Raw genomic sequence first — 25,577 nt, 5'->3', positions numbered from 1 at the left:
ATCCACTACCCCCAAGAAGAAAAAACTCCTCCACGCCCTGGCCATGTGCCCTGGGCTCCACCTTGAACTGAATCAAGCTGAGCCGAGTACAAGAGGAAATGGAGTTGACCCTGTGAAGAGCCTCACTCCACACATCACCATAAAAAGCCAGACCCAGTTCACCCTCGCACTCCCTCTTTACTTCCTCTAACGAAGCCTGTTCCGACGACAGGATCCGGCCATAGGTATCTGAAATCCTCCCCTCACGCAACTTGGCCAGAGACAGGACCCTCACCAAGAGTGAGGGCGATAGTGCCAGGGAAAATTAAGGAATCTCCGTGCGCAGAAAATGGCAAACCTGCAAATACCTAAATACATTCGATCTCAGATGCTGCAACTTCTCCAATAACCCCTCCATCCCGGCGAACTTCCCTTCAATAAACATGTTCTCAAATCTCTCCAAACCCTCCGTTCCCCATGCCTTGAACGGCGGGTCAAATGGTTGAGTAGCATGGTGGCACAGTGGTTAGCACTATTGCTTCAGAGCGCCAGGGAACCGGGTTCGATTACCGGCTTACGTCACTGTCTGTGCGAAGTCTGCACGTTCTCCCCGTTTCTTCGCGGGTTTCCTCCGGGTGCTCCGGTTTCCTCCCACAAGTCCCAAAAGACGTGCTTGTTAGGTGAATTAGGCATTCTGAATTCTCCCGCAGTGTACCCGAACAGGCGCCGGAGTGTGGCAACTAGTGGATTTTCACAGTAACGTCATTGCAGTGTTAATGTAAGCCTACTTGTGACACTAATAAAGATTATTATTATTATTATTATTATTATTAATTTGCAAATAGGAACCAACATTAACATGGAGCCTGTTATATTACCTTAGGTAATTTATATATATCTCTTTGAACCAGCTGAGTTGATGAAATGAACAATAGTCTTCTTGTAAAGATGAACTAATTTATTGAGTAATATAAATAATATTTGTGAGTTCTTTGTACTGAATACTCAACTAGTAAAATAAATAAAATACAGTAAAGATAACTAACTAATTATACAATGTAATAATGAAATAACTTATAACTTTTCTCTCTCTAGCTATTCTACGTCTTATCGGTTCACTCGCCTGAAACACACTCTCTCAGAAAGAGCGGGGAAGTCTTTCTTATATCATCTGATAGTGAGACATCTAGTGTTGAATTGACTGTACTAGTTTTACATACATTGATCATGTATATTGATATACAGATATCACTAGAGCCCAGTTTCAAATGCTGCCTAAACTGCTTCCAAATCCTCAGAGAGGCCATCACCTCCAGGTTTGAGGTACATTTCGCAGAGGAAAATGGTGAGACAGTAACCAGCACCCTTAAACTCATGGGACCCCCTCCATTCCCCCCCCCTCCCCCCCCCCCCCCCCCCCACCTCCACACCTTTTAAATATTTGCAGCCCAGTAATTAAATAACAAATTAGATAGCACCAAGGCCCCCAGATGCCTCTCTCCCTCCCTGTAGAAACATCCCACGAATCAGTGGGGTCTTGCCTTCCCAAATAAAGGAGGATACTATTTTGTTAATCCTACCAAAGAAAGGTTTGGGGAGAAAGACATGGAGACACTGAAACAAAAACAAAAACCTCGGGACGACACTTATTTTTGCAATCTGCACCCTGCCCGCCAAGGTCAGAGGGAGGTGATCCCACTTCTTCAAGTCAGCCTTAACCCCATTCAGTTCTACAGAAGCAGACCATCCGGATATAAAGAAACCCTATGCTCCCTCCCCTCCCATTCTATCCCCCTCCACCCAGTGGATAACCTCAATGCTATGGCAAGAGGCTTGATTGCCAAGGTAAACAAAAGAGGAGACAATGGACAGTCCTGCCTGCACCCCTGTTCAATTGGAAGTAACCCAAATTCAGGGCATTCGTAAGCACACTGCACAAAAGCCTAATCTATAATATAAATTTTGGCCCAAAACCAAACCTCCCAAGAATTTCAAATAGGTACTCCCACTCAACCCTATCAAACACTTTTTCAGCTTTCACGGAGATAATCACCTCTGGCTCGGGCACTCGGGAGGGGGAGAGAACAACATTTAACAATTGCTGTATGTTAGCCGGTACTGTCGGCCCTTAACAAAATCAGTCTGCTCCTCTGAAATCATCCTCGGAAGGCAGGGCTCCAAATGCATTGCCAACACCTTTGCCAACAGTTTACATCAGCGTTCAACAACGAAATTGGTCAGTGCGACGCACAATGCGTAGGATACATATCCTCCTTCAGTATCAGGGAAATCAATGCCTGCACCAGCGTGGCCAGCAACAGCCCCCTGCACAAGGAATCTTTGAACATATGCAGCAACTGCAGGTTAAACTGCAGTGTAGCCCAGTGGACCTGGTTGGGCACGGGGTACATACTAACATGACTGGATCGCGGGTCGGCAGGTGGTGGCGACACACTTGCTATAGGAAACCACAACTCAGCGGGGTCTCGCTTGCTCGCCCGATGCCAACCTCTCTCCAGGCCTGCCGACCAGGTCCAGTACCCGCTGCTCTGCTGCAGTGGGGCCACAGGTTCGGCAGTCCCCCTCCAGTTATTTTACCTCTTCCGGCGGTTATGGGCTGCCTTCTCCCGGCAGGGGGGAAAGAGAAAACGCAGTGTTAGGCAGTCGGATTCATGCAGCACAGGGGGTGGGCGGCTTGTGGCCTTTCTGGCCAGGGTGCAAGTGCTGCAGGGTGGGAGTTTGGTCGCCCTCTGGGTTGCGGGTGGGGGGTGACAGGTGTGTGGGAAGGGGATTACTCACGCTGCCCACTCACCCTGGCTGCCTTCAGGAGGTCATGCATTTTTTTCCTCCACTGCTGGCTGGTCCTGCCAGTGTTGCCCACGGCACTCACAATCTTGGCCATCTGTGCCCAGGCCCACAGCGGTGGGTGGCATCTCCTTCCCACCCCGGGGTACAGAGTAGCCCGTCTCTCCTCTACAGTGTCTAGCAGGGTCTTGAGTTCAGCGTCAGTGATCAGCTCTCTGTCCTGCCATCTTTTGACTGGGATGAGTGTGTGTGGTCAGAGGAGTGCCTGTATGCGGCTGCAGCTTGTCAGCCTCTTGAGTGTCAATCCCAACTCCGGCGAATCCAATATAGTTTCTCATTGGAATCACTCGTGTTCCACGTGTCGTCGGTGCTAGCCCTTTAACGGTTGATGAATTGGTCCGGGAGTGCCGCCAATTTTGCTGTCGTAGAAGTCAACTGATTCAGTCCCGACGACAACACTTAGTTTCTGAAATGGAGAATCCCACTCTGTATCTTTGGCAATCTCTCCTCTGTAGGCTCTGATCTTTACCTCTCGATAAAAGGCCTCAAACGCTGTATTAACCTGCCCTGGGGCGGAAACGAACCCACCATCCGAGTCCCTTATCTGCAATATCTCCTGGGAGGCAGTCTGCCACCTCAATTGGTGTGCAAAAAGACAACTGGTGAATCTACAATGAAAACTATTATAGACTAAAAGCAAAGACCTCATTCAACTGGAGGCCTAGAGTGAAGAAAAATCTAACTGGAAGGCGTCCATCTGAAACGGGAATTTTACCCTTTCACTTTTCGTATTTTCTTTACACCCCCTCTTTCCCCTCTGTGTTGGTCTGTCTTGTGTGTGTGTCTGTGTGTATAGAGGGTGGGACGAGTTATAGAGAGAAGCTTAGGAATTAGATATTAGTTAACCAGTTATATTTGCTGCCTATTTAATTATAGTTATTGTTATTTATAAAAATTATTTCTGTTTACATTTACAAACCTGGTGACTAGTTATTGGACAGGCAAAGATCTAAAATTATGGGTATTGTCTAAGAATTAATAATTAATCTCAATTGTGTTGTGAGTCCTGGTCAAGTGAAGCTGGAATTGACCATGTACTAGCCCAGAGTGTCGGAACAGTACGCAAGATTATCTTCCCAACATTGCCATTCTTCAGCATCCTACTGCCACAGTGTCTACACCAACAATGCATTACTAGCAGAGGCCTTATGACTCAAACTCAAAACCCTCTTCCCTAATAATCCCAGTAAGAAGTCTCACAACACCAGGTTTATTTGAAATCACAAGCTTTCGGAGCACTGCTCCTTCATCAGGTGTAGTGGAGGCAGATTCACAATCACAGCATGTATAGGAGAGGCTCAATTGCAAGATAATTACAAATTACAGGGGGTTGGGGGACTTCAGAAGGTCACCCCCCCCCCCGCGCCCCCCCCCCAAGTAATTGTTGTTTTTCAGTTTTCCCCCACAGAGGTCCCAGTGCATCAAAACCAATACGAGATCAAATACTTATCAAAATGAGCAAGAACCTGACCTAAGTTAGAACAATATCGACAAACCCTGGAAAGAAATCCCAAATCTCTTTCCTACCGCTGATAATGATGAGCGAACATGTTAAACCAGGATTGAGGCCACATGCTATGACATTACACAAAATACACAATATAGGAAAATCAAATCCTAACTAAATTCTATTCTGAATTTCTTTAACCCTTGCTTGATTTCCTCATTTGAAATGACAGAAACTAAAAAGTATATAACAATGAGTGCTAGAAGGACTCAGCAGGTTGGGCAACATCTGTGGAGAGAGAAACAGAGTTTACGTCGAGTCCATTTGACTCTTGTCCAGAGCTGAAGAGTTATACGGACTCGAAACGTTAACTCTGTTTTTCTCGCCACAGATGCTGTCAGGCTTGTTGAGTTTTTCCAGCATTTTCTGCTTTTATTTTAGATTTCCAACATCTACAGCATTGTGTGGTCACCGGCAGGTTTCACAGAGATTGGGGCAAAGTTTTTAAAGTGACCGTAAACATAGCCAACGTAGCCGGCATCGGGGCTTCAGTGCTCTCCCTTCACCTCAAGGACTGTTGACATCGGGTTGCTGCCCCTCCCCATTGATTATCATAGAATTTACAGTGCAGAAGGAGGCCATTCGGCCCATCGAGTCTGCACCGACTCTTGGAAAGAGCACCCTACCCAAGGTCAACACCTCCACCCTATCCCCATAACCCAGTAACCCCACCCAACACTAAGGGCAATTTTGGACACTAAGGGCAATTTATCATGGCCAATCCACCTAACCTGCACATCTTTGGACTGTGGGAGGAAACCGGAGCACCCGGAGGAAACCCACGCACACACGGGGAGGATGTGCAGACTCCGCACAGACAGTGACCCAAGCCGGAATCGAACCTGGGACGCTGGAGCTGTGAAGCAATTGTGCTATCCACAATGCCACCGTGCTGCCCCTAAGTCTCCCTTCAGACATCCCTCTTCTCACCGGCATCAGGCCCCCCACCCCACTTACACCCAATCGTCGGTACCAGTGCCCCACCTCCCCCCCAGGTGAGCAATAATCACTATGGGGTCGCCAGATGCCCCGTGCTCCTCCCCCACTTCAGGCTCTCCTCCTTTCAGGCCCCATCCCTCGGCAATGCCAACCTGGGGACTAGAATGGCCTCGGAGCCTCCCCGGCATGGTCACCTCGGGATGGATTCTCCGATTCTGCGGCTATGTACGCAGGATCCACCTGGTCGTACGACCAAAAAGTTGGCGCCGCCCCGCAGCGATCCTCCGCCCGGTGGGGGGCTAGCAGCTACATCGCGTAAAGCCACGGCTTTACCTGTGGATACGGCTGCAGAATGGCCAGGTCCGTGGCTGCGCATGCGCACGGCCGGGCCTGCGGCAGCCACGCAGTACAATATGGCACTGGCCGTGTGCAGACCCTGCCTCCCAAAACCTGCCCCCTGTAACCGGACCACTTCCCACCAGTCCCCCCAGCCCCCGCCGAAGCCCTCCCTGCCAGCAGAACGGCTCCCCCCCCCCCCACCCGACTGTGGCGGCGCTGGAAAAAGTCCGCAGCCGTCACGTGACGTCCCCGCAAGTTGTGAGGACATGCGCCCCACGTGGTCAGACTGGGCCCATCGGGGGCGGAGCATCGGGGAGGGCCTCAGGTGATATTCAGAGGCCGTCCCGATGGCAAGCGACGTGCCCCTTGAGTACGCCGTTTTTGAGGGGGCGGAGAATCGGAAAAGTGGCACCGCCCCCGATTCCAGCGTAAAAACGCATTCTCCGGCCGCATTGCACCCCATTCGGACCCTGCGCATAGGCTGTTTAGAGGCCCTGCCACTATTCTCCTGGCATAGCGGGATGTGTGCTGAGCACAACGCGGATAGAGAATCTCCCTCAAAATTTTTATTTTCCTCAATTGCTTCAGTTCTTTAACTGCCAGCACTTTACATTTTGATTATTCATCTATAGTCTTGTTTGTTAATAAAGTTTTGTGGTTTCATAAACTGACATTTCAGCCTTTTAACTCGTTTTGTTTCATAAACATGCAGCCGTATTGTAACATACATGGATATCTCTTGATTACAATACTATGGCCATATTGCAATCCAAAAATAACTCTGAATAATTGTCACTGTGAAAAAGATTTTATTACAAAAGAAATCCATGAGTGTGGAAATAAAAGTGCTAAAATACCTGTTTTATCAACTTTGTGGCACTTGTTCCTCCAACACACCAAAAAACATTGGCAACATGTTTGCTTATTTCCTGGAATATGTGTTGGTGTGTTCACATTGCCAGCATCTGTCGGAGGTATTGAATGTTCTAGTAAGTCATTCATGATCAGAATGATGATTCCTCTTTCCCTTGACACTTTCATTTGTCATTAAGGATGGCCAGTTTATATCGTGCAATTGAGTTGTACTGAATTCTTGGCAAAGTTCAAATATGATAGTTATATTTTGGGAAGGAGGGATCTTGTCATTTCAATATTGAGGTGTGTAGAGGATTGTGTGCCAAAGCAGGTAGTACATACGGTCCCCAACCGGAAACCATGGTTTAATCGGGAGATTCACTCCCTACTGAAGGCCAAGTCTGAGGCGTTCAAGACCTGTACAAGAAATCCAGGTATGACCTCTGCCAAACCATCAGGGATGCCAAGAGATAATACCAGACCAAGCTAGAGTCACAGACTAACGACACGGACTCTCATCGGTTGTGGCAAGGCTGAGAACAACATAACGGGCTACAAAGCAAAGCCGAGAAGAATCTCCGGCAACAGCGCACCCTTCCCCGATGGACTCAATGCGTTATATGCTCGTTTCGAGCAGGAAACCATCAAACTGCTGTACTGATCTAGCAGCCTTGGACACATCCATACTCACTGTCACAGCTTCCGAAGTCAGATCGTGCTTCTTGAAAGTGAATCCTCAGAACGCAACGGATCCTGACGTGCACTCAGATCCTGCGTGGACCAGTTGGCAGATGTGTTTACGGACATCTTCAACCTCTCCCTATTCCGTTTTCGATGTTCCCACCTGGTTCAAGAAGACCACCACAAACCAGTGCCAAAGAAGAACCAGGCAACGTGCCTCAACGACTACCATCCAGTGACCTTGACATCAATCATTATGAAGTGCTTCGTGAGGTTGGTCATGAGGCACATCAACTCCATACTCCCAGAATGACTTGATCGACTGCAATTCGCTACTGCCACAAACACCACAAAAAAGCTCAATTCGGACAGCGTTAGACTGAAGATCTATAGGTCCCTGGTTTAATCCTGGGTTTAGGCATCAGGCCAAGTGCTGGCTTTAAGGGCGGCACGGTAGCACATGGTTAGCACTGTTGCTTCACAGCTCCAGAGTCCCAGGTTCGACTTTCGGCTTGGGTCACTGTCAGTGCAGAGTCTGCACGTTCTCCCCGTGCCTGCGTGGGTTTCCTCCAGGTGCTTTGGTTTCCTCTCACAGTCCAAAGATGTGCAGGTTAGGTGGATTGGCCATGCTAAATTGCCCTTGTATCCAAAAAGGTTAGGTGGGGTTACTGGGATAGGGTGGAGGTGTGGGCTTGAGTGGGGTGCTCTTTCCAGGGGCCGGTGCAGACTCGATGGGCTGAATGGCCTCCTTCTGCTTGGAAATTCTATGATCTAACCGGTCCACAGCAGACGCCATCTCCCTGCCCTACACTCATCCCTGGAGCATCCCGACAACAAGGACTCCTACGTCAGACACCTATTCATTGACTACAGCTCTGCCTTCAACACTATAATCCCAGGCAAGTTCCTTTCAAAACTCCAAAACCTAGGACTTGGCTCCTCCCTTTGCAACTGGATCCTCGACATACTGACCCATAGATCATAACCAGCAAGGATAAACAACGACACCTCCTCCATGATAGTTCCCAATACCGGGGCCCCGCAAAACTGCGTACTTATCCCTCTACTATACTCCCTAGACACACACAGCTGTGTGGCAAAATTTGGCTCCAACTCCATCTTAAAGTTTTCTGATGACACGACCATAGTGGGTCGGATGTCAAAAATGATGAGTTAGAGTACAGGAGGGAGACAGAGAACCTGGTGGTTCCCTCAGCATCAGAAAAACTAAGGAGCTGGTCATCAACTTCAGGAAGCGAAGTGTCGTACATGCCCCTGTCTGCATCAATGGTGCCGAGGTGGAGATGATTGACAGCTTCAAATTCCTAGAACATAGAACATACAGTGCATAGGGAGGCTAGTCGGCCCATCGAGTCTGCACCAACCCACTTAAGCCCTCACTTCCACCTTATCCCCTTAACCCAATAACCCCTCCTAACCTTTTTGGACACGAAGGGCAATTTAGCATGGCCAATCCACCTAACCTGCACGGCTAGGTGCACATCACCATCAATTTGTCCTGGTTCACCCACATTGACGCAACGACCAAGAAAGCACAACAGCGCCTATTCTTCCTCAGGAAACCAAGGATATTCGGCATGCCCACATTGACTCTTACCAATTTTTACAGATGCACTATAGAAAGCATGGTATCGGGCTGCATCACAGCCTGGTATGACAACTGCTCGGCCCAAGACTGTAAGAAACTAGAGAGAGTTGTGAACACAGTCCAGTCCATCACACGAACCCGCCACCCATCCATCGACACTGTCTATACCTCCCGCTGCCTTGGGAAAGCGGGCAGCATAATCAAAGACTCCTCCAACCTGGTTATTCCCTCTTCCAACTTCTTCCATCGGGCAAGAGATACAAACATTTTGAGAACACGCACCAACAGATTCAAAAACAGCTTCTTCCCCGCTGTTACCAGTGTCCTGAATAACCCGCTTATGGACTGAACTGATGTCTTCACATATCTTCTCTGCAGAGTAGTACTACACTCCGTATACTTCACTTCGATGCCGGTGTCTCTGCATTTACATTGTGTATTTATGTATGAATCATAGAATTTACAGTGCAGAAGGAGACCATTCGGCCATTGAGTCTGCACTGGCCCTTGGAAAGAGCACCCAACTTAAGCCCACATCTCAACTCTCTCCCCGTAAGCCAGTAACCCCGCCTAACCTTTTTGGACACTAAGGGCAATTTAGCATGGCCAATCCACCTAATCTGCACTCTTTGCCATGTGGGAGGAAACCAGAGCAGCCGGAGGAAACCAACGCAGACACAAGGAGAACATGCAGTCTGCACAGACAATTACCCAAGCCGGGAATTGAACCCAAGCCCCTGGCTCTTTGAAGAAACAATGCTAACCATTGTGCTACCGTAATATCCTTCCAAGTTTTTTCATTATGGAACAATCTGTCTGGACAGTAAGCAGAACAATATATATTTTTTTTAAAATATATTTTATTCAAGTTTTTTGGCCAAACATAACAATACGTAGTGTTTCTTTTACACAACAATAAAGCAATATAAATAACCGTGGCCAGTTTTAAACAAATAAATAAGTAATATATAAACAAAAACAAAAAAAAACTAAATGGCAACTGCCTTGTCCAAAATAAATACTCTCCAAAAATACAATCCAACAATCCAATATACAATTACATATACCAAATACCTATACATATACAATAACATCCCTGAGAGTCCGTCCGATTCCTCCCCCCCCCTCCCCCCCCCCTCCCCCCTGGGTTGCTGCTGTTATCTACTTCTTTTCCATTCCCTCTATCTTTCTGTGAGGTAGTCGACGAACGGTTGCCACCGCCTGGTGAACCCCTGAGCTGAACCCCTTAACACGAACTTAATCCGTTCTAACTTGATGAACCCTGCCATATCGTTTATCCAGGTCTCCACACCCGGGGGTTTGGCTTCCTTCCACATTAACAATATCCTGCGCCGGGCTACAAGGGACGCAAAGGCCAACACGTCAGCCTCTCTCGCCTCCTGCACTCCCATCTCTTCTGCAACCCCAAATATAGCCAACCCCCAGCTTGGTTCGACCCGGACCCCCACCACCTTCGAATGCACCTTTGCCACCACCACCCAAAACCCCTGTAGTGCCGGGCATGACCAGAACATGTGGGTGTGATTTGCTGGGCTTCTCGAGCATCTCGCACACCTATCCTCTATCCCCAAAAATTTACTGAGCCGTGCTCCAGTCATATACGCCCTGTGTAACACCTTAAATTGTATCAGGCTTAGCCTGGCACACGAGGACGATGAGTTTACCCTACGTCGGGCATAAGCCCACAGCCCCTCCTCAATCTCCTCCCCCAGTTCTTCTTCCCATTTCCCTTTCAGCTCATCTACCATGATCTCCCCCTCGTCCCTCATCTCCCTGTATATGTCCGCCACCTTACCGTCCCCCACCCATGTCTCTGAGATCACTCTATCCTGCACTTCCTGCGTCGGGAGCTGCGGGAATTCCCTCACCAGTTGCCTCGCAAAAGCCCTCAATTGCATATACCGAAATGCATTCCCTTGGGGCAACCCATATTTTTCCGTCAGCGCTCCCAGACTCGCAAACGTCCCATCTACAAATAGATCTCTTAATTGTACTACCCCAGCTCTTTGCCATGCTCCAAATCCCCCATCCATTCTCCCCGGAACGAACCTATGATTGTTTCTTATTGGGGACCGCACCAAAGCTCCCGTCCCTCCCCTATGCCGTCTCCACTGCCCCCAAATTTTCAATGTAGCAACCACCCCGGTCTTGTGGTGTATTTCTTTGGTGAGAACGGCAACGGCGCCGTCACCATTGCTTGCAGGCTAGTCCCCCTGCAGGACGCCCTCTCCAATCTCTTCCACACCGCTCCCTCCCCTTCTCCCATCCACTTACACACCATTGAAACATTGGCGGCCCAGTAGTACTCACTTAATCTCGGTAGTGCCAGCCCCCCCCTGTCCCTACTACGCTGCAAGAATCCCCGCCTCACTCTCGGGGTCTTCCCAGCCCACACAAAACTCATAATGCTCTTCTCAATTCTTTTGAAAAAAGCCTTCGTGATCACCACCGGGAGGCACTGGAACACAAAAAGGAATCTCGGGAGGACCACCATTTTAACCGCCTGCACCCTACCTGCCAATGACAGGGACACCATGTCCCATCTCTTGAAATCCTCCTCCATCTGTTCCACCAACCGTGTTAAATTAAGCCTATGTAATGTACCCCAATTCTTGGCTATCTGGATCCCCAGGTACCGGAAGTCCCTTGTTACCTTCCTCAACGGTAAATCCTCTATCTCTCTGCTCTGCTCCCCCGGATGCACCACAAATAACTCACTTTTCCCCATGTTCAGTTTATACCCTGAAAAATCCCCAAACTCCCCAAGTATCCGCATTATCTCTGGCATCCCCTCCGCCGGGTCCGCCACATATAGCAACAAATCATCCGCATACAGAGATACCCGGTGTTCTTCTCCCCCCCTAAGTAATCCCCTCCACTTCCTGGCACCCCTCAGTGCCATTGCCAGGGGTTCAATCGCCAATGCGAACAATAACGGGGACAGAGGACATCCCTGCCTCGTCCCTCTACGGAGCCGAAAATAGTCAGACCCCCGTCCATTTGTGACCACGCTCGCCATCGGGGCCCTATACAGCAACTGTACCCACCTGATATACCCGTCCCCAAAGCCAAATCTCCTCAACACCTCCCACAAATAATCCCACTCCACTCTATCAAATGCTTTCTCGGCATCCATCGCCACCACTATCTCCGCCTCCCCCTCTGGTGGGGGCATCATCATTACCCCTAACAGCCTCCGTATATTTGTATTTAGCTGTCTCCCCTTCACAAACCCACTTTGGTCCTCATGGAACACCCCCGGGACACAATCCTCTATCCTCATTGCCATTACCTTGGCCAAAATCTTAGCATCCACATTCAGGAAGGAAATGGGCCTGTATGACCCCCATTGCAGCGGGTCTTTTTCCTTCTTTAGGAGCAATATCGTTGCCTCTGACATAGTCGGGGGCAGCTGCCCCCTTTCCCTCGCCTCATTAAAGGTTCTCATCAGTAGCGGGGCCAGCAAGTCCAAATATTTCTTATAGAATTCAACTGGGAATCCGTCTGGTCCCGGGGCCTTCCCCGCCTGCATGCTTCCAATCCCTTTCACTACTTCCTCCGTCTCAATCTGTGCTCCCAACCCCACTCTCTCCTGTTCCTCCACCTTAGGAAATTCCAGCTGATCCAGAAAGCACATCATTCTCTCCTTCCCGTCCGGGGGCTGCGCTTCATATAATCTTTCATAAATAGCCTTGAACACTCCATTCACTCTCTCCGCTCCCCGCTCCATCTCTCCCTCCTCATCTCTCACCCCCCCTATCTCCCTCGCTGCTCCCCTTTTCCTCAGTTGGTGGGCCAACAACCTACTCGCCTTCTCCCCATATTCGTACTGTACTCCCTGTGCCTTCCTCCATCGTGCCTCTGCATTACCCGTAGGCAACAAGTCAAATTCTATATGTAGCCTTTGCCTTTCCCTGTATAGTCCCTCCTCCGGTGCCTCCGCGTATTGTCTGTCCACCCTCAGAAGTTCTTTCAACAACCGCTCCCTTTCCCTGCCCTCCTGCTTTCCTTTATGTGCCCTAATAGATATCAGCTCCCCTCTAACCACTGCCTTCAGTGCCTCCCAGACCACTCCCACCTGTACCTCCCCATTATCATTATGTTCCAAGTACCTTTCAATACACCCCCTCACCCTTAAACACATCCCCTCATCTGCCAATAATCCCATGTCCATTCTCCAGGGTGGAAGCTGTTGTTTTTCTTCCCCTATCTCCAGGTCCACCCAGTGTGGAGCATGATCCGAGATGGCTATAGCCGTGTACTCCGTCCCCGTCACCTTTGGGATCAGTGCCCTTCCCAAAACAAAAAAATCTATTCGTGAAAATACTTTATGTACATAGGAGAAAAACGAAAACTCCTTACTCCTCGGTCTACTAAATCTCCAGGGATCTACTCCTCCCATCTGCACCATAAAATCCTTAAGCACCCTAGCTGCAGCCGGCCTCCTTCCGGTCCTGGACCTCGATCTGTCCAGCCCTGGGTCCAGCACCGTATTAAAGTCTCCACCCATTACCAACTTCCCCACTTCTAGTTCCGGGATTCGTCCTAACATACGCCTCATAAAATTGGCATCATCCCAGTTCGGGGCATACACGTTCACTAATATCACCGCCTCCCCATGCAGTTTGCCACTCACCATCACGTATCTGCCCCCACTATCCGCCACTATAGTCTTTGCCTCAAACATTACCCGCTTCCCCACTAGTATGGCCACCCCCCTGTTTTTTGCATCTAGCCCTGAATGAAACACCTGCCCCACCCATCCTTTGCGAAGTCTAACCTGGTCTGTCAGCTTCAGATGCGTCTCCTGAAGCATAACCACAAACCACATCTGCCTTAAGTTTCTTTAGGTGTGCGAGTACCCGTGCCCTCTTAATCGGCCCGTTCAACCCTCTCACATTCCACGTGATCAACCGGGTTGGGGGGCTCTTTACCCCCCCCCCCCTTGACGACTAGCCATTTCCTTTTTCAATCCAGCTCCTCACCCGGTTCCCACGTAGCTGTATTCCCCCCAGGCGGCGCCCCCCCCGCCCCAACCCCCCCCCTCCCGTACCAGCTTCCCCTTCTCCCCAGCAGCAGCAACCCAGTTAACCCCCCCTCCCCCCCCGCTAGATCCCAAGCTAGCGTAATTGCACCCCCCATGTTGCTCCCAGAAGTCAGCAAACTCTGGCCGACCTCGGCTTCCCCCCGTGACCTCGGCTCACACTGTGCGAGGCCCCCTCCTTCCTGCTTCCCTGTTCCCGCCATGATTACCATAGCGCGGGAACAAAGCCCGCGCTTCCCCTTTTGGCCCCGCCCCCAATGGCCGGCGCCCACAGCTCCTCATCCTCCCTCACCCCCTCCCCCACGACATGGGGAAGAGAGAGAAGTTACAGGGTCGCAGGTTTAACAACCTGGGAAGTCCTCTCTTCCCCCTTTGTCCCACAAATTCACCACCCCACCTTTGTCCCAAACGTTCTTTTTCTGGCCCGCTCACTCCAGCTTCTCCTCGACAATAAATGTCCATGCCTCGTCTGCCGTTTCGAAATAGTGGTGTTTCCCAAGATGTGTGACCCACAGTCTTGCCGGTTGCAACATTCCGAATTTGACCTTCCTTTTATGCAACACCGCCTTGGCCCGATTAAAGCTTGCCCTCCTTCTTGCCACCTCCGCACTCCAATCTTGATACACGCGGATCACCGCATTCTCCCACCTACTGTTCCGAGTTTTCTTGGCCCATCTGAGGACCATCTCCCTGTCCTTGTATCGGAGAAATCTCACAACTATTGCTCGAGGAATTTCTCCAGCCCTCGGTCTTCGCGCCATAACCCGATAGGCTCCCTCCACTTCCAGAGGACCCGTCGGGGCCTCCGATCCCATTAACGAATGCAGCATCGTGCTCACATATGCTCCGACGTCCGCCCCTTCTGCACCTTCGGGAAGACCAAGAATCCTTAAGTTCTTCCTCCTCGCATTGTTCTCCAGCACCTCCAGCCTTTCCACACATCTTTTGTGTTGTGCCTCGTGTATCTCCGTTTTCACCACCAGGCCCTGTATGTCGTCCTCATTCTCAGCAGCCTTTGCCTTCACGACCCGAAGCTCCTGTTCCTGGGTCTTTTGCTCCTCCTTTAGCCCCTCAATCGCTTGTAATATCGGGGCCAACAGCTCCTTCTTCATCTCCTTTTTGATTTCATCTACGCAACGCCGCAGGAACTCTTGTTGGTCAGGGCCCCATATTAAACTGCCTCCTTCCGACGCCATCTTGCTTTGTGCCTGCTTTCCTGGCAATCCGGCTACTTTCCTCTCTTTTTTCCATCCGTGTCCAGGGGGGATTCCCTTCCGGATTACCGCACAGTGTTATTTGCCGTTAAAATTGCCGATGGGGCTCCTATTAAGAGCCCAAAAGTCCGTTCCACCGGGAGCTGCCGAAACGTGCGACTTAGCTGGTCATCGCCGCACCCGGAAGTCAGCAGAACAATATTTTTCACAGTACCTCGGTACACGTGACAATAAATCAAAACCAAATCCAATATCATCTCCGCTGATTTAAAAAGGTTTGCTTTGTAGTCCAATTGTGTTAGTCCAAAGATGTACAGGTTAGCTGGATTGGCCATTTTAAAAATTGCCCCTTAGTGTCCAAAGATGCGCAGGTTAGGTGGGCCTATGGGGCTACGGAGTAGGGTGGGAGATTGGGCCTAGGCAGGGCTGGTGCACACTCGATGAGCTGAATGGACTCCTTCTACATGGTTGGGATTCTATGGAGTTTAGATCTAGGTTGAAATGTTCCCATTTTTTCAGCAGGGTGGTGCAGCCGGCGGGAACATCAGTGTTGAAGCCGTCGGCCCCAACAGCAACTGGCTGTGCCATATTGTTCGGCTGATAGTGGGAAAAAATGTGAAGGGGTGGGTCCCACGACCGAACATTGGCTGGGTGGGCTCTGATTGGGCCCAACCCAGCAACTTAATTTTCTAAACAATGGGGCGCCCTTTCAGAAAGGCAAAACTGAAGACCCAGCCCTGACAGCCCCCCCCCCCCCCCCCCCCCGGCCCGCCAATGGGCAGTGCCAGGGAGCAGTGGCCAAGCATGATCTTCCACCCCCGAGCGATACACTCAACTGAACTCCTCTGGCAGATTCTTCTCTCCAGGTGAACACATTTGGAGACGTGTCGTAATTCCCGTCAGCATGAGGGCATCCTGGGGGTTGCCACTGATCAGTAACTGAACTGAACTAGCCATATTAATACTGTGGCTACCAGGGCAGGTCAAAAGCGAGGAATCCTATGGTGAGCAACCCACCTCCTGACCCCCAAAAGCCTGTCCACAAGACACAAATCAGGAGTGTAATGGAATACTCTCCACTTGCCTGGACGAGTGCAGCTGCAACAATACTCAAGAAGCTTGACACCATCCAGGATAAAGCAGCCCACCCGATTGCTCCCCCTTCCACAAACATTCAAACCCTCCAGCACCGACGAACAGTGGCAGCCGTGTGCACCATCTACAAGATGAACTGCAGAAATGATCAGCCACGATCATAATGAATGGCGGAGCAGGCACGAAGGGCTGAATGGCCTCCAGCTGTTCTATTTTCTACGTTTCTATGCAACTCACCAACGTTCCTTAGACAGCACCTTCCAAACCCACGACCACTACCATCCAAAAGGACAAGAGCAGCAGCTACCTGGGAACCCCCCCCCCCCCACCTGGAGGTTCCCCTCCAAGTCACTCACCACCCCGACGTGGGAATATATCTCTGTTCTTTCACTGTCGCTGGGGCAACATCCTGGAACACCCTCACTATCAGCACAGTGGATGTACCTACACCTGAAGGACTGCAGCGGTTCAAGAAGGCAACTCACCACCACCTTCTGAAGAAAAACTCAGGATGGACAATAAATGCCGGCCTACCAGCGATGTCCACATCCCGTAAATGAATTCTAAAAAAAGAATGGGTTATGTAACGGGATGGGGGGATTATCAGACGTAGAGGTCTGAGAAATGTAATATTATTGTACTGGGGTCCAGATGTTCAATTACTAGCCAGGGAGTGGGGTGGGGGGCAAGGGCAATCGCATCACTCTTTTACTTTACCGTGAAACATGATTTGGATCTCGGGGGGAATTTTCCGCTCTTGCCACCAATCCAGCCCAACAACAACAAGAGCAGAAATTTCCCCCTTTATCTTTCTCACATTATGAACAATTTTTATTTTTGTCTTCTTTTTCTGAAATTGTGTCTTTTCCTGCCACTTGTATCAAAGTTGATGCTCCTGCTCTAAGCATTTTACTCTGATTTGAGGGTGTTAATTTTTTTCAGGTAATTTATTTTCCTACGACACTGCTTTTTTATTTAGCAAGTTCTCTCTCCATATAGTGCTTGTTATCGGAATATTCTTCTTAAACTGTTCTTTATACTTACTTCACCTAGATCCCTCCTCACTAAACTCAGGTTCATTGCTCAGGCTCCTCTTCTTATTCTCAATACTGTGAGTTCTCCCAGTGAGCCAGAGAAGACACAGCCAGAGTGAGACAGCAAAGAGTGAGTTTGGGAATTTGAATCTAGGTGGGAATTCGAAGCTTGGGGGGAGGAGGTGCTTTTTATCCCTGGTAAGTGACTGGTAAGTAGTTTTCCTTTTCATTGTCTAATTTATTTATTTTTTCTTTCATTTGTTGGAATTGTAGTTGTATCAGTTTACCTAAGGTTTAAGACATGGCAGGAGATCCCAGACCCATGTCATGCTCCTCGTGTGCAATGTGGGAGCTCAGGGACACGTCCACTGACCCTGGCTCCTTCATGTGCAAGAAGTGTGTCCAGTTGCAGCTCCTGTTAGACCGCTTGACGGCTCTGGACCTGTGGATGGACTCATTTTGGAGCATCCGCGATGCTGAGGACGTCGTGGATAGCACGTTTAGCGAGTTGGTCACACCGCAGGTGAAAGTTACTAAGGTAGATAGAAAATGGGTGACCAAAAGACAGAGCAAGAGTAGGAAGGCAGTGCAGGTGTCCCCTGCGGTCATCTCCCTGCAAAACAGATATACCGCTTTGGATACTGTTGAGGGAGATGACTCACCAGGGGAAGGCAGCAGCAGCCAGGTTCATGGTAGCGTGGCTGGCTCTGCTGCGCAGCTGGGCAGGAAGAAGAATGGCAGGGCTATAGTGATAGGGGACTCAATCGTAAGGGGAATAGACAGGCGGTTCTGCGGACGCAATCGAGACTCCAGGATGGTATGTTGCCTCCCTGGTGCAAGGGTCAAGAATGCCTCGGAGCGGCTGCAGGACATTCTTGGGGGGGGGGGGGTGAACAGCCAGCTGTCGTGGTGCACATCGGCATCAATGATATAGGTACAAAATAGGATGAGGTCCTACAAGCTGAATTCAGGGAGTTAGGAGTTAAACCAGAAAGTAGGACCTCAAAGATAGTAATCTCAGGATTGCTACCAGTGCCACGAGCTAGTCAGAGTAGGAATGTCAGGATAGATAGGATGAATGCGTGGCTCGAGAGATGGTGCAAGAGGGAGGGATTCAAATTCCTGGGGCATTGGAACCTGTTCTGGGGGCGGTGGGACCAGTAAAAAAAGGATGGTCTGCACCTGGGCAGGACTGGAACCAATGTCCTAGGGGGGGTGTTTGCTAGAGCTGTTGGGGAGGGTTTAAACAAATGTGGCAGCGGGATGGGAACCGGTTTAGGAAGTTGGAAGGTAGTAAAAAGGGGACAGAAACAAAAGGCAGTAAGGGGAAAAGTGTAAGGCAGAGAAGCCATAGCCAAAAATCAAAAAGGGCGACAGTACAAGGTACAGTGACTGAGGGGAGCTCAGTGAATAGGACCAGTAATACAAAAAGGAATAAAAAGGGAAGTAAAAACATTAATGGTAAGCGATGCAGCAGGTTTTTACATGAAGATATGGGTTCAACGACAAGGAAAATTAGGAGAAAAGTTGAGAGGAAATATAACTTAGGAGAGGTTACTGATCGAGGTGTTAAGATTCAAAACAGAGGTAAAAGAGCCGACATAAGTGTACTTTACCTGAATGCTCGTAGTATTCGGAATAAGGTAAGTGAGTTGCTGGCGCAAATCATCGTGAATGACTTGGATTTAGTGGCCATTACTGAAACATGGTAAAAGGATAGTCACGACTGGGAGTTAAATATCCGAGGGTATCAAACTATTCGGAAGGACAGAGTGGATGGTAAGGGAAGTGGTGTAGCTCTGTTAATTAAGGATGACATCCAGGCAATAGTAAGGGATGACATCGGTGCTATGGAGGATAAGGTTGAATCCATTTGGGTGGAAATCAGGAATAGTAAGGCGAAAAAGTCACTGATAGGAGTAGTCTATAGGCCACCAAATAGTAACATTATGGTGGGGCAGGCAATAAACAAAGAAATAACGGATGCATGTAGAAATGGTACAGCAGACATCATGGGGATTTTAATCTACATGTCGATTGGTTTAACCAGGTCGGTCAAGGCAGCCTTGAGGAGGCGTTTATAGAATGTATCCGCGATAGTTTCCTAGAACAGTATGCAATGGAACCTACAAAGGAACAAGCGGTCCTAGATCTGATCCTGTGTAATGAGACAGGATTGACTAATGATCTCATAGTTAGGGATCCTCTCGGAAGGAGCGATCACAATATGGTGGAATTTAAAATACAGATGGAGGGTGAGAAGGTAAAATCAAACACTTGTGTTTTGTGCTTAAACAGAGGAGATTACAATTGAATGAGAGAAGAACTAGCTAAGGTAGACTGGGAGCAAAGACTTTATGGTGAAACAGTTGAGGAACAGTGGTGAACCTTCCAAGCGATTTTTCACAGTGCTCAGCAAAGATTTATACCAACAAAAAGGAAGGACGGTAGAAAGAGGGAAAATCGACCGTGGATATCTAAGGAAATATGGGAGAGTATCAAATTGAAGGAAAAAGCATACAAAGTGGCAAAGTTAGTGGGAGACTAGAGGACTGGGAATTCTTTTGGGGCAACAGAAAGCTACTAAAAAAGCTATAAAGAAGAGTAAGATAGATTATGAGAGTAAACTTGCTCAGAATATAAAAACAGATAGTAAAAGTTTCTACAAATATATAAAACAAAAAAAAGAGTGGCTAAGGTAAATATTGGTCCTTTAGAGGATGAGAAGGGAGATTTAATAATGGGGGATGAGGAAATGGCTGAGGAACTGAACAGGTTTTTTGGGTCGGTCTTCACAGTGGGAGACACAAATAACATGCCAGTGACTGATGGAAATGAGGCTATGACAGGTGAGGACCTTGAGAGGATTGTTATCACCAAGGAGATAGTGATGGGCAAGCTAATGGGGCTAAAGGTAGACAAGTCTCCTGGCCCTGATGGAATGCATCCCAAAGTGCTGAAAGAGATGGCTAGGGAAATTGCAAATGCACTAGTGATAATTTACCAAAATTCACTAGACTCTGGGGTGGTCCCGGCAGATTGGAAATTAGCAAACGTGACACCACTTTTTTAAAAAGGAGGTAGGCAGAAAGCGGGTAATTATAGGCCAGTGAGCTTAACTTCGGTAGTAGGGAGGATGCTGGAATCTATCATCAAGGAAGAAATAGCGAGGCATCTGGATGGAAATTGTCCCATTGGGCAGACGCAGCATGGGTTCATAAAGGACAGGTCGTGCCTAACTAATTCAGTGGAATTTTTTGAGGACATTACCAGTGCGGTAGATAACGGGGAGCCAATGGATGTGGTATATCTGGATTTCCAGAAAGCCTTTGACGAGGTGCCACACAAAAGGTTGCTGCATAAGATAAAGATGCATGGCATTAAGGGGAATGTAGTAGCATGGATAGAGGATTGGTTAATTAATAGAAAGCAAAGAGTGGGGGTTAATGGGTGTTTCTCTGGTTGGCAATCAGTAGCTAGTGATGTCCCTCAGGGATCAGTGTTGGGCCCACAATTGTTCACAATTTACATAGATGATTTGGAGTTGGGGACCAAGGGCAATGTGTCCAAGTTTGCAGCCGACACTAAGATGAGTGGTAAAGCAAAAAGTGCAGAGGATACTGGAAGTCTGCAGAGGGATTTGGATAGGCTAAGTGAATGGGCTAGAGTCTGGCAGATGGAATACAATGTTGACAAATGTGAGGTTATCCATTTTGGTGGGAATAACAGCAAAAGGGATTATTATTTAAATGATAAAATATTAAAACATGCTGCTGTGCAGAGAGACCTGGGTGTGCTAGTGCATGAGTCGCAAAAAGTTGGTTTACAGGTGCAACAGGTGATTAAGAAGGCAAATGGAATTGCTAGAGGGATGGAGTTTAAGACTAGGGAGGTTATGCTGCAATTGTATAAGGTGTTAGTGAGGCCACACCTGGAGTATTGTGTTCAGTTTTGGTCTCCTTACTTGAGAAAGGACGTACTGGCACTGGAGGGTGTGCAGAGGAGATTCACTAGGTTAATCCCAGAGCTGAAGGTGTTGGATTACGAGGAGAGGTTGAGTAGACTGTGACTGTACTCCTCGAAATTTAGAAGGATGAGGGGGGATCTTTTAGAAACATATAAAATTATGAAGGGAATAGATAGGATAGATGCGGGCAGGTTGTTTCCACTGGCGGGTGAAAGCAGAACTAGGGGGCATTGCCTCAAAATAAGGGGAAATAGATTAGGACTGAGTTTAGGAGGAACTTCTTCACCCAAAGGGTTGTGAATCTATGGAATTTCTTGCCCAGTGAAGCAGTAGAGGCTCCTTCATTAAATGTTTTTAAGATAAAGATAGATAGTTTTTTGAAGAATAAAGGGATTAAGGGTTATGGTGTTCGGGTCGGAAAGTGGAGCTGAGTCCACAAAAGATCAGCCATGATCTCATTGAATGGCGGAGCAGGCTCGAGGGGCCAGATGGCCTACACCTGCTCCTAGTTCTTATGTTCTTGATACGGAATTCAGAAATTGCACTCATCAACTCCTTAGTCATTCCTTTCTCTTCCTTAGATTTTTAAGCTTCAATCTTATGACCAATCTTGATTTACCAAAGGCCGGACTTTCCGCCTCGCCGGCAACGTGGAACGTCATCGAGCGCCGAATTGTGCATCCGGCTGAAATCGAGGTTCCGCTAGCGGTGGAATTGGGGTTCCTAATGACCCATTTGCATCCACTTAGCGGGCCAGGCACCAGTTTCTCCGGGCCCGTGTGATTCTCCGGTCCTCCGGGCCAGGAATCACATGAGCTCGTGGGCCAAAGGGGTAGCGCCTTAAGGTCACCAAAGTCTACCCAAGGTCCACCCCCCCCCCCACAATAACAGATATGCCTTCCCCTCCCCCACTGGAGCCCGCCCCACCAGAACCCTCCTTATTAAAGAGACCCCCCACAGAGACCTCCAAAGAAAGTTAAGTGCTATCAATTTCCAGCTCACCACTTCAAAATCACTCAAGTGTGAAGGGGCATGAATAGAATGCACGCCAGTCTCTTTGATGTGGGTGCTGTTTGTAAGCTTGTGGTTACAGCACTTAGAGTAAAGAAGATAAATAAAGCAAGTCAATCACAGCCCACTGCCAGTAATGAATGAATGGCTTGCAGCTAAGGGATCTGAGGGGTTGAAACACAGGTTGCAGCTGTTTTCTTTCCAGGAATACACATGTGATGCTTCCAGGTGAGTATTACAACTGTAATGTTTTTCACTGCCCCTGTCTGGACTGGTCTCTAAATTCTAGACAGGGGACGTCCGGTGACGTCATGGAAGAGCAAGATGCACGAAAGGTGGCTACCACCTGGGTCTTTGTTTTTCGATCCCTTTTGCCTGTTTTGGGTTAGGCGGGGGCGCGATTGAACCTCAGAATGGTGGGAGAGATGCCGGAGGGAGTGGAGGGCTCGAGGCCAATCGGGTACCTCTCGGAGACGATTTCGCAGCTGGTGGTAGTGGTGGGGGGGCATGAAGTGTTTGCCCGTCCAGAGTTCGATAGGGCTCATCGGACACTCCAGCAGAAGATACAGCTGAATGAGCCACCACACGCATTGATTATCCACTTTCATACCTTCCAGATGAAAGAGCTGGTCCTGGAGTGGGCCAAGATGAACCACAACATTGACTGGGACAGGTACACAGTTGCTGAATGCGGATCTACCAAGAATTTGGGATTGGGCTGGCAAAGATGCATGTGGCCTTCTAGTAAGACCCTCATTCAGATCAACCAGTTGTACAGTGTCAGGAGAATTAATATCTCCTCACTCTGGTTGTTTCATGGCAGTAAAAGTTACAGTGGTCATACAATGGTTTTGCAATCAGTTCCTTCTAAGAACCAGTAACAAATATTAGTGTCACCTTGCAGACATTATTGCAATGTTGACATAATGGATGCTCTGTTCACGAGGGCAGAGGATTATGTTGAAATCCAGGTGGACAGCAGCTCTTGAGCTCTAAAGGCAATATGATTTGCCACCTTCACTGTATTTTGCAGGGTCAGGGGATCATTGATATGGTTGGCACTAACGACCAGCCTGGGAGATTCCTCAATATGAATGGATTCCATTCACTGAACATTCAGCTGGTGTACAACCATACCACGTGTTTTATGTAATGCATGCACACTACGTTGGAAACTGCCATGATGGTTCTTTCTTCAGCAATACTGCAGTTCTTCATGGAGCTATCAGAAATCCATGGATAGCTTACAGCAGATAAAGCTCACCCCACAAAGAGATGGCTGATGACACCAGTGCATCATCCTGCCACAACAGTTGAAAGACACTGCAACCAATGTTACCTGTGAACAAGGACCATCATTGAGCAGGCAATTAACCTCATGAAGGTAAGGCTCGAGTGTCTTGATGGGTCAGGCGTTGCCCTCGTATACACCTTTGAGGATCTCTTAAGTTCTGCTGGTCTGCTGTGCTCTCCATAATATAGTTATCTGGGGAGGGTGTAGCACTGGACTGACATTGCTGAGGATAAGGAGGAAATAGAAGAGAAGCCTAAGGCGAAGAACATCCAAGTGATGCAAATAACGACATCACTGACACGGTAGACTCTGGTCATGGCCACTCCTAAGCGTTTCTTACCCTGTGGCTGAGGATGAGGTGGAGGCAATGTGCTTGCCTGTGCCTTTCTGGGGCTGAGATGCTCATAGCAGTTGGCCTCAACTTAGAAGTGCTAGAAAAAGGTTGGGCAATACCTCCACAGTCTACTGCACTGTATCATTGCAGGTATAACCTCTGTGACAGGATGAAATGCTTCAGATGCTTCCATCTTTGGTGCAGGCATGGGCAAATGAGGATTATGGTGCCCAAAGAGAGGTGGCCCCTTCATCACCATCTGTCGCTTCCATGGCCTTTTCATAGGATCATTGATCGCTAGAGGTAACCACCTTCTGCGGTGCAGCCGCGATCCACTCTATGGCTGGAATGTTCCGACTCTTCCCGCCGGTGAGATCTTTCAGTCCTGCGGACAGCAAACCACCCCCGCACCGCGGGTTTTCTGGTGGCACTGCGGGGGCGTTGCATGCAACGGGAGACCCCGTAGACAGCAGCAGGACCAGAAGATCCCAACTCCAGCCAATGGTGGGCTATCACATCTGTCGTGAATCACACTACGGTGGGCGTGGAAACTCCCACCCTATGCGTCTTTGTGCCATCTGCACTATAGACTGTAGTAAATACACTGTACATGTCAGGGCACTGTTCCTGCATCCAGAGTGATGCCACTGTCATGTGAGAGTACCTTTAGGAAATGGGTGTTTATAAATGGGAGTGTATATATGTATCTGTAGTGAGAATACCTTTAAGAAATGGGTGTTTATTACTGCAGTGATGTCAGAGAGTGGGTGGAGCTGGGCTGTCTGTCAGCTTTTTACTTTTGTTTTAGGCTGTTTACTGCAGGATGTGTTTTAGTTTCATTTTCAGAGCTGGATAGCTGCAGTCACAGCCAGAAGGTGTATTAGAGTCTCTCTCCGTAACCTAAAGACTGTAAATCGATCCTGGTGATTTAAAACTAATAACAGTAGTGACTTTAACCTGAGGTGCTTCTGTTAAAAGGTGTTTCTTTTGTCTTCTGGATGTTGTTTGGGAAGTTATTAAGGATTACTTAGTGTTGTATTCTTTAGGGGTTGTATTTGAATTGATGGTTGCTAAGATGTTCACTGTAAGTTTTAAAAAGGTTAACTTGAGTTCATAGATAAACATTGTTTTGCTTTAAAAAATACTTTTTGATTTCTGCTGTACCACACCTGTAGAGTGGGCCGTGTGCTCCCCATACCACAATCTATTAAAAGTTGTGGGTCAGGTGAACTCCATGATACACTTTGGGGTTCTCTAAACCCTGGCCCATAACAAATTGGGGGCTCGAGGGGGATGAAAGTCTATCTATTGGATTGGCTTAGTGAACTTAAGACAGTGAGGGGTGAGCATATTGTGGTTGCTTTTCGGGTGTATTTTAGTTTAAGTAGGGAGTGATTTGTGGGCAATGGCTCTTTCAGAGGTTCAGAGGTTTTTGGGGGTGGAGACGCAGTACCTTACGGACAGAGACTAAAAGCAGACTGTTAGATTTGGCAAAAACATTGCAATTAACATTACCTGACTAAATGCGAAAGGGAGAGGTAATTATGGCGATGGCTAAGCATTTAAAATTGCCTGAGATACAGTTTGACTCATTGGAAATGGCAAAAATTCAGTTACAAATTAAACAAATGGAACATGAGAAAGAATTAAAACAGCTTGAATACGAAAGAGAGGGAAAAAAAAGAGAGAGAGAGCGGCAAGAGGAAGAGATAGAGAGGAAAAAGAAAGAGAGAGAGAGGAAAAAGAAAAGGAGAGAGAAAGGAGAAAAGAAAGAATAGCCCTAGCAGAA

General features: G+C 48.4%; 1 protein-coding gene across 2 annotated transcripts in view; it reads right to left on the bottom strand.

Moving 5' to 3' along the window:
- The window catches only part of pde10a (phosphodiesterase 10A), a 1,307,205-nt gene that overhangs the window by 717,328 nt on the left and 564,300 nt on the right, over positions 1–25,577 (bottom strand). The gene's annotated exons all lie outside the window — the stretch shown is intronic.

The sequence above is a fragment of the Scyliorhinus torazame genome, chromosome 1, assembly GCF_047496885.1.
Source record: "Scyliorhinus torazame isolate Kashiwa2021f chromosome 1, sScyTor2.1, whole genome shotgun sequence".
In the NCBI taxonomy this organism is placed as follows: domain Eukaryota; kingdom Metazoa; phylum Chordata; class Chondrichthyes; order Carcharhiniformes; family Scyliorhinidae; genus Scyliorhinus; species Scyliorhinus torazame.
Note: the sequence above shows the minus strand (reverse complement) of the source record. Positions and strands in the feature narration are given on the sequence as shown.